Genomic DNA, 8,550 nt, shown 5'->3' on the forward strand with positions numbered 1-8,550 from the left:
CATCTTATTTCCTTCATTGATTCAGAAAATAGATGCCTTAGTATACATGACACGGCATATTTCCATTTACATTTGGTGTCCATATATGCATAACTAATAACAGAACTTATAGCTGGATATCGGCTTAGTATTCTGAAGAACAAAGTTGAACGAAAAGCGTTGAGAGTGTATACAGTGTCAACCTTTACAATCAGCCAGAGAAAACAAAATGAAATTAACATTCCTAGGAGACTTTAAAGCAAATAGACTATCTTGTTTATCAGGCATTAACATATCAGAAGTCTACTCAGGAGCCTATCTGACCCTTGCTGCGCCATACTCTACTCCAGGCCCATAACGAGGTTTCAAATAACAGCAGGTCCAATAAGCATACATTTTTACCCAGCAGCACCATAGAGTCTTGTGAAATCTATGGATATCCCTAGGACTAAAAAGGAGATTCAAATTTATGTTTACCATTTAATTAACGCAGCTTCAAATAGGAAATTATGATATAGTAAGAAACTGGGCATATAAAATGGCATGAGATAAACTCATACCCAAAGCACATGGTTACGGAACTGTTGTCTAAAAAGGCAAGCCCAAACTCTTGTTCCGTTAACAGAGTCATTCTTAATAGATCAGTTTCCATGCTACAAGCTTACATATATAAAATACTAAACCACCCTTGATTAAATATAAGAAACAACAGTAGCATAAAGGAATTAAGTTACATATATGTGTAAGACTAACAAAATGCCAGCAGTTCCCTAATAAAAAAATGATCACCACAATAGTTTTTGTCTATGATATGTGGAAGACAGTTTTAACTGTACACTTTGCAGTCCACTGGTCACAATCCCACTTGCAGTTTCCTTAATTCAGCCTAACTACTAGAATTAGAAATGATTAGTTCATCAACACCTCATGCCCTTAGTAAGCCTACCATAGACATTGGATTACCTGCTCGAGTTAATAGCATCCTAATTAATCGATTATGAGTTATAACAAAGACGGTCAGAACAGCGACGAAGGAAATGCATCTCTCTGCTCCTCATTCGTGACGCCCTTATCACTGACCATTCAAAAGCTTCCTTGATATCCGCCTTCACTTGGCATTTCTGGTTAAAGAGAGCAGAGGAAGGATCATGATAGAGTGCATGTAATTCAGCTTCAAGAGTATTCAATGTTATGTGCACTCGGAAATCAAAAGAATTAACTTCGTACATCGACATAGTTGTTTTAAATCAAAAGCTACCGCCAGTACAGCTTAAGTACCCTCATATTGCAGACTGACATGGTCCTATTTACTAGTTTAGATTTGAGTAAAAAAAATCTGACCATACAAGACTGAGTGCCTGTACCACAAGTACAAATTACCCACTGTTAGCTTGGACTAGCTACTTGTCATATAAAAGGAAAAACATTCATGGTTGATATGTGTGAATCACAAACCATGCATAAACTCAAGCATACGTGGCTGTGTATAATTTATAATCGATTTGTGCTCGAGAAAGAACTACAGAAAGCAGCATTACAAAACTCACGTAGCCAAAAGTTCAAAGGGGGGAATTTACACCATGATTTAATAAATGGGAAGCTAAAAGAACAGGGTTGATCGATCAGTTTTTGATAATATTTCAGGACAAGGAAGTACAGTGGTCCACATGATAACAAGGCTATGCTCTTTCAGCTCTAATACAAGTTCTATACTTTTGTAGGGGGAAAGGTATATTTTTCGTCCCTCAACTCGTTTGTAGGTCGTAAACACCATCTAATATTACCCCAACACAAAAATGATATAAAATATCTTAAGGCAGCATTATCTAAAATGCCCTAAAGAATCAATAGTATACTAAAACCATCGCACAACGATACCAAACAGTGTGATGCACAGTGCACATTGAAAAAATATGTAACCTCAACAAAAGCAATATACAGATCATCTAAAGACCAAAAGGCAAACCTTGGAGGATCATCCTTGAGCAGAGGGAATCTGGGTGGCCAAATCATCATAAAAGGATGGATTTCACCGAAGCATTGTTCTGTCTCTGTCATGTCATACAATTTACGCAGTTTCTTGTACTTGATATCTAAGTAGAGTGCGCATCCACCCATCTCCAAGATAAAAAACTCAGCATAGTCCCCCACATGGTGCATCCGGAGAGGGGCAGTGGGCTCATCCTCAATCTTGCAACTAGGCATTCTCAAATTAGCAACCATGTCACGCAAGCAAATGGTGTCCGTCAGCAACCAGTTGCCCGCCTTGTGAAGCCAGATGCGAAGCTGAAGCTCCTTGGCATGGACAAGATACAAACCAGAAGCATCATCAGCCCGTGCTAACTTGGTGTCCCCGTTGCAATACTCCACCCCTTGTGGGAGCTGACTCCTGGAGATGATCGAGGTCATCAAATCCAAGATAAAAATATCGTTTGGAGCGCTCGGTATATAGATTTTATCATCGGCGAGGACAGCTTTTGGTTCCCATCGCGGAACAATGAGCTGGTCTGTGGCCAAGGTAAGATGCTTGCGCCACACCACATCACCATTTCCCAATGTATTTCACCATAGATTTTGTTCTCTCCTTGTTAGACCCCACCGACAATTCAATGTAGGACAAGCTGTCACCTTCCTCCTTGGCAAGGAGCTGCATCTAAGAAAAGGAATAGCAGTCCACAGAATTCATTGGCGGGGAAGGCGGGATGACAGCCAAGCCTCTCTCAGGGTGCAATGGGCTGTGCACTCCAGCTGTAAAATTGCTACTATCAGAACTCACGAGGACGCTGCCATTCAGGCAGCCAATAATTTCAGTCACAATGCTCAGGTCGAGGGTGTCTAGGCTGAAGCTCGCACGGCTGCAGATGGCGTCGAGCTCCGTTGGCTGAGGCAGTCGTGGAACCGCGGTTGGATCGGTCCAAATATCGACATAGAAGCCGAGGAGGCAAGGCGGGTGACGCTCACGGAAACGGTCGAGGAACTGGCGGTCTGAGGCATGGTGGTACCAGTGCTTGCAGGTGAGGGCGGCACAGACGAGGGTGGGGAAGCCGACACGGACAAGGATCTCCCTGAGAAGGTCGTCGTCGTCGAGCACCTTGGATACAGCTACCAACATCGATGTTGGCGAGTGCTGATGTGCCCAGGCAGCCATAGGCGCACATGGTATCTGCTCGATATCGAATCTGGGGAAACCAAATTAATCGGTGAGCAAAAGATGCAAGCCGATGTAAATGCAATGGAAAAATTGCTTGAAACAATAACTCTGCTTGCAAAATTTCTAACACTTAGCAGCCATCCAATACAGATTACGAGACAAACGAAATAGGGACTGAGGGAAAGAGATGTGGAGATTGATTTGATGGATCTTACCTATGGTGGGGAACGTCCTCAGCAGCAGCATCCATCATCTATTGCAGGGCAGGGTTTAGTTTGGGGAGAAAACTACATCTAGGGTTTGATCCCGAGACAAGAGAGACGGAAAGAAAAGAAAATGCGAAGGATGGAGAAGAACTCACATTAGTAAAGCGACGAGATGGAGAACAAAGGCCGGCCGCCGGACGGGACGGGCGGCTGCTGAGGTCGCCGGCGCTTCCGGGCGGGTGCTGCGGTGGAGGAGATCGAGAGGCAGAGCAGATTTGACAGAGAGGAGGACGAGTCCAGCCAACATGGTCCCATCAGTTAAGGCCCATCTATGTTGCAGAGCAGCCCATATCTCTTCCGGCCCGCACATTACTTTTTTCTTTTTTACATACAAGAACACGTTTGCTCAAAAGGAAAAAAAACAAAAACACGTTGTGGAGAAACAGGGATAAACACGCATTCAATTCAAGTATGCCGGCCTGTTAGAGATTTTCAAATAAGCCAGACTCTTTCATAACAGGTACAATGTGAAGGAATCAAATAGGCTTCCTGATATTTTTTAAAAAATAGGCTTCCTGATGAGATGTATTCTTCATCATATAGCAAATGTATTTACATACTCCTGAAGGGAGACTTACCGGCCTGCTAGTAGTCCACCAGCCTCAACATTGGCCATGTCACCAGGCTCTGGTCACCAGCACCGCTCCCCTTGCCGGACAGTTTTTTTTTTTCGAAAAGGGGCGCTTTATTACTTAAAAGATTTAAGCATTACACCCGGCCTCTGCATGACTAAGATGCACACAGCCAAATAAGATCCTCTCACACAAAATAAAAATAGAAAGGCGAATTACAACGAAACATGTAGAGTCCGTATAACGCCTAATATGGAGGGGGGCCAATCCTTAGATCATGTTGCCACCCATGTTGGGTAAAAGTATCCCTCGCCGTAGCCTCCAATCGTGTACACACCTCCGTAAACAGGTCTCGATTCTCCACGCGTTGTAGAGAGGACCATAAACGAAGAGTCCCGGTAAATCTGTAGATAACCTGCAACAGAGAAGTACTTTTATCGTTAAAAACCTTATCATTTCTACATAGCCAAAGCGACCAAATAATGGCAAGTACTCCCACCCTGAGAAGAGTTCTAAACCTGTGATCAATCCCATGTAACCAGTTACCAAATACATTAGCAACACTACAGGGAGGATACAAGCCAGAAGCTATTTGGATGACTGACCATATAGAACGAGCCAATTTGCATTGAAAGAATAAATGTTTTATTGTCTCCTCATGGTGACAAAATACACATTGCGGGCTTCCATGCCAATTCCTCTTAATAAGGTTATCTTTAGTAAAAATGACTCCGCGACGAAGATACCATGCAAAGATTTTATTCTTAAGAGGTATCTTCATCTTTCAGATCTTCTTGTTATTAACAACTGGCACATCGGACTGAATTAACGCTCTATACATAGAAGCCACTGAGAATTGTCCATTCCCATGGAGGTTCCATCGGAATACATCAGACCCATATGACAATTGCACCGTGGACAACCGTTGGAGCAGGATATTCCACGATTGGAGTCTGGGTCCAATTAAGTCTCTTCTAAACGTCACATTTGGTGGAAATGATTCCATTACCGTGGCGATAGTATCACCTTTGTGGCGTACAATGTTGTATAGAGCCGGATATTGTTCCCGGAGTGTGGCATTTCCTAGCCACTTGTCCTCCCAGAATCTAATTTCCGAGCCGTCCTTAATTGAGAAGGATCCATAGCAGAAGAAATATTTCTTCGTAGCCATTAGACTTGCCCAAAAGTGGGAATCCCCAGGCTTCCAATATACTTGGGATATCGCCTTGGAACCCACATATTTCCTCCTTGGGAGGGTTTGCCATACACCATCTTCGGTTAGTAATTTAAACAACCATTTGTCGAGGAGGGCCCTATTCTTAACCTCAAGGTCATGAATGCCCAACCCGCCTTGGTCTTTGGGACGGCAAACCACACTCCATTTAGCCAGTCGATATTTCTTACTCTCGCTATCTCCTTGCCAAAAGAATCTTGATCGGAAATAATCCAATCTATGTAAAACTCCTTTCGGTAACTGGAAGAAGGAAATCATATATAGTATCATATTACTAACTACTGAATTTATGAGTACCAATCTTCCACCCAGAGACAGCAGTTTACCTTTCCAACTGCTAAGTCTTTTTTGCAGTCTCTCCTCGACGTGTTTTCATTCAGCATTTGTGAGTCTCCGATAATGTATCGGTATCCCCAAATATGTGATGAGAAACTGACCCAACCCGCATCCGAACAGTTGAGCGTACAGGTGGGCCTCGTCTTGGGCCTCGCCAAAGCAAAACAATTCACTTTTATGAAAATTGATCTTTAGACCCGAGAGTTGCTCGAATGCTGATAAAATTAGTTTCAGATTTCTCGCTTTCTCGAGGTCATCATCCATGAAGAGAATCGTATCATCGGCATATTGAAGTATAGAGAGACCACCATCAACTAGATGATTTACTACCCCATCAATTTGGCCATCAACCTTGGCACGCTCAATCATGACCGCTAGCATATCCGCCACTATATTAAATAGTATGGGCGATACCGAGTCACCTTGTCGCAATCCCTTCTTCATTTGGAAATAGTGTCCAACATCATCGTTGACCTTAATGGCAACACTACCTCCAGAAACGAAGCTATGAATCATAGCGTGCCACTCTTCAGAAAATCCTTTCATTCTGAGAGTCTGTTGAAGAAAAGGCCACTTGACTTTGTCATAAGCCTTTTCAAAGTCTATTTTGAGTACCACCCCATTTAACTTTTTCCGGTGTAATTCATGGACTGTTTCATGAAGGATAACAACTCCATCTAGGATGTGTCTGCCTTGCATAAAAGCTGTCTGTGAAGGCCGAACCACATGTTCAGCAACCGAATTTAGCCTAGTAGTCGCAACCTTTGTGAATATTTTAAAACTAACATTAAGGAGGCAAATAGGTCTATATTGTTGTATCCGTTCAGCCTCATTAACCTTAGGTAATAAAATAATCTCACCGAAGTTTAAGCGGAACAATTCTAGTTGGCCAGCATGTAGGTCGGTAAACAAAAGTAGGAGATCCGGTTTGATGACTTCCCAGAATTTCTGATAGAACTCAGCAGGAAAACCATCCGGACCCGGGGCTTTGTTATGCTCCATTAGGAAAACTGCCTTTCTAACTTCCTCCTCAGAGTATGGGGCTGTTAGAAGGTTGTTTTCCTCATCAGAGACCTGAGGGATGTCATCTGTTCGGGTCTCACCCATCGAGATGTTTCCTTCCTCTGGGGCTCCGAACAGATTATGTGCTCGAAGACTACCATGCCGAAGCTGAACACGTTCCGACTTGAGTGATGCCGTGTCAATGGTGGTGTACCCCATTGCGAAGTACCTGAACGTAACCAATATCCGTGCAGGCGAGCTCATGGGCTTCTTCCCCTATTGCTCCTCAAGTCCAGGCACTGCCTCAGGTTTCCATTGGTCATGCGCTTGAACACTCGTAGCCTCTCCGAGCAGTATCACAGCGATGGCACCATGTGACAGTAGTTCAGTCATGACATGAACTTGATTGCTTAATTTTCTTGTTTGTCCTTGTTGGAAGTTGAAGATGCCAATTATTGGTAATGGATCATGGATGTGTTCTACATGAGAATTCAGGCTTCACAAAGTAACAGAGCTGCATGATTTGCAACTGTTTGCATACCTCAGAGAGGAACTCTTAGTCTTCATCCGCACCTCCAAGGGGCGGAATCTTCTTCATGGTGATGAATTTGCCATCGCTGAGCTGACCTCGGTATATACCTTGATCCTCCCTCCGATGCCAATGAGGTGTTCGCCAGATAATCACCCGGTTGCTTGCTCCAACTCCATGTAGATGAACCGGAGAACAATGCAAGGGAATGGAACGCCATTGCTCCAGCAAACTAGTGGATAGCCACACAAGAACCCTTCCGTGGATAGAAAACAAGAGTCGACACACTGTTGTAAATAAATCTTTGAACCAATCCATTCAGGTAAAAGACGTCTGTCGTGCCTTTGATGACACTGAACCCCGGTTTCGGTTGCAGTTGGGGAAGAGGGGAAGATCAGTGGCTGACGATGTTCGATCTGTTGCTAAATCTAGCAGACTTGTCGAAGGAGGGCATCTGCATTTGAAATGCATGGCGAAGATAAGCATACCACAGGATGTCATGCACCAAAACAAGTTTTCGCACGGGACACCACAAATCTTGGACAGACATACTGTCTGATTAGAAAGCACACGGGACACCACCAATGTTGAACACTACTAGTCTGATTACAAAGCACACGAAAATAAAAGCAACGGAACCCAAGGTAGCAGCACATACATGCCCTGACTTTTATTTTATTGGGACATTTGGTACGAGTGGCATTCAACAATGTAACGGAAGCCAAGGGAGCAGCACACACATACCCCGACTCTGAATTTTATTTTGACGTACCATACTCAGTCTGAATCTAAAAAGAACAGGCAGAGACGGTAATCCACTTTTGAGCCTAGGCTCAGCTGCACCCATCCTTACGAAAAAATAAAAACAAATATTAGAAAAATTCAAAAAAATAATAATTTTTGTGTGTGTGGCAGAGAGAGCTAATCAAGGGGTTGGCCATGGGGGCCATGGCCCCCTCATACAATTTAGAAATTCTATTTTACTATTGTAATGTTTGTCCATCATACTAATTTTGGTGTAGTGTAGTGTATATTTTTTCTAGACATAAAAATGTTGTATCACACCACTTGTAGTGTAGTGTATATTCTATCCGCCGCTGTCATCTCGTCCTTTAGAGCGTTCTTCCACTTGTCCCCTTGATACTTCTCCTGGAAGTATCACACCAGATAGGCCATGCCACAGCCGGAATGTAAAGGCCATGCCCTCCTCCCCCATACCGTGGGGCCACTTTTCTTAAAGAGCTTGTTAATACTTGTCGGGACAATCCCCACCCCATGTTAATCGGGGGTGTGTGTGTGGGGGGGGGGGGCAATATCCTTAGATATTAGCAGGAAAAAAAATTAACCGGTTTGACACTAGCTGGCCTTTCCTCTTCAATGCTGTTATTGACGGCCTGGACGTGCAGGAGCTCACTTTGTATGGTCGTCAGTACACCCGGACCAATAACCGATCAATCCCTACTTATGAAAAACTTGATTGA

General features: G+C 43.6%; 1 pseudogene across 1 annotated transcript; it reads right to left on the bottom strand.

Moving 5' to 3' along the window:
- Nucleotides 1-59: 59 nt before the first annotated feature.
- LOC147963139 (uncharacterized) lies at nucleotides 60-3,645 on the bottom strand (annotated as a pseudogene). Its single transcript, XR_015607853.1, has 4 exons — nucleotides 3,492-3,645; nucleotides 3,346-3,383; nucleotides 1,946-3,158; nucleotides 60-1,100 (listed from the first exon to the last, which is right to left on the bottom strand). The product of XR_015607853.1 is annotated as an uncharacterized LOC147963139 (transcript).
- Between the last annotated feature and the right edge of the window lie 4,905 nt (nucleotides 3,646-8,550).

This window comes from Triticum urartu, chromosome 6A (genome assembly GCF_056163025.1).
Source record: "Triticum urartu cultivar PI428250 chromosome 6A, HENAU_Tu73, whole genome shotgun sequence".
NCBI classification, from domain to species: Eukaryota; Viridiplantae; Streptophyta; class Magnoliopsida; order Poales; family Poaceae; genus Triticum; species Triticum urartu.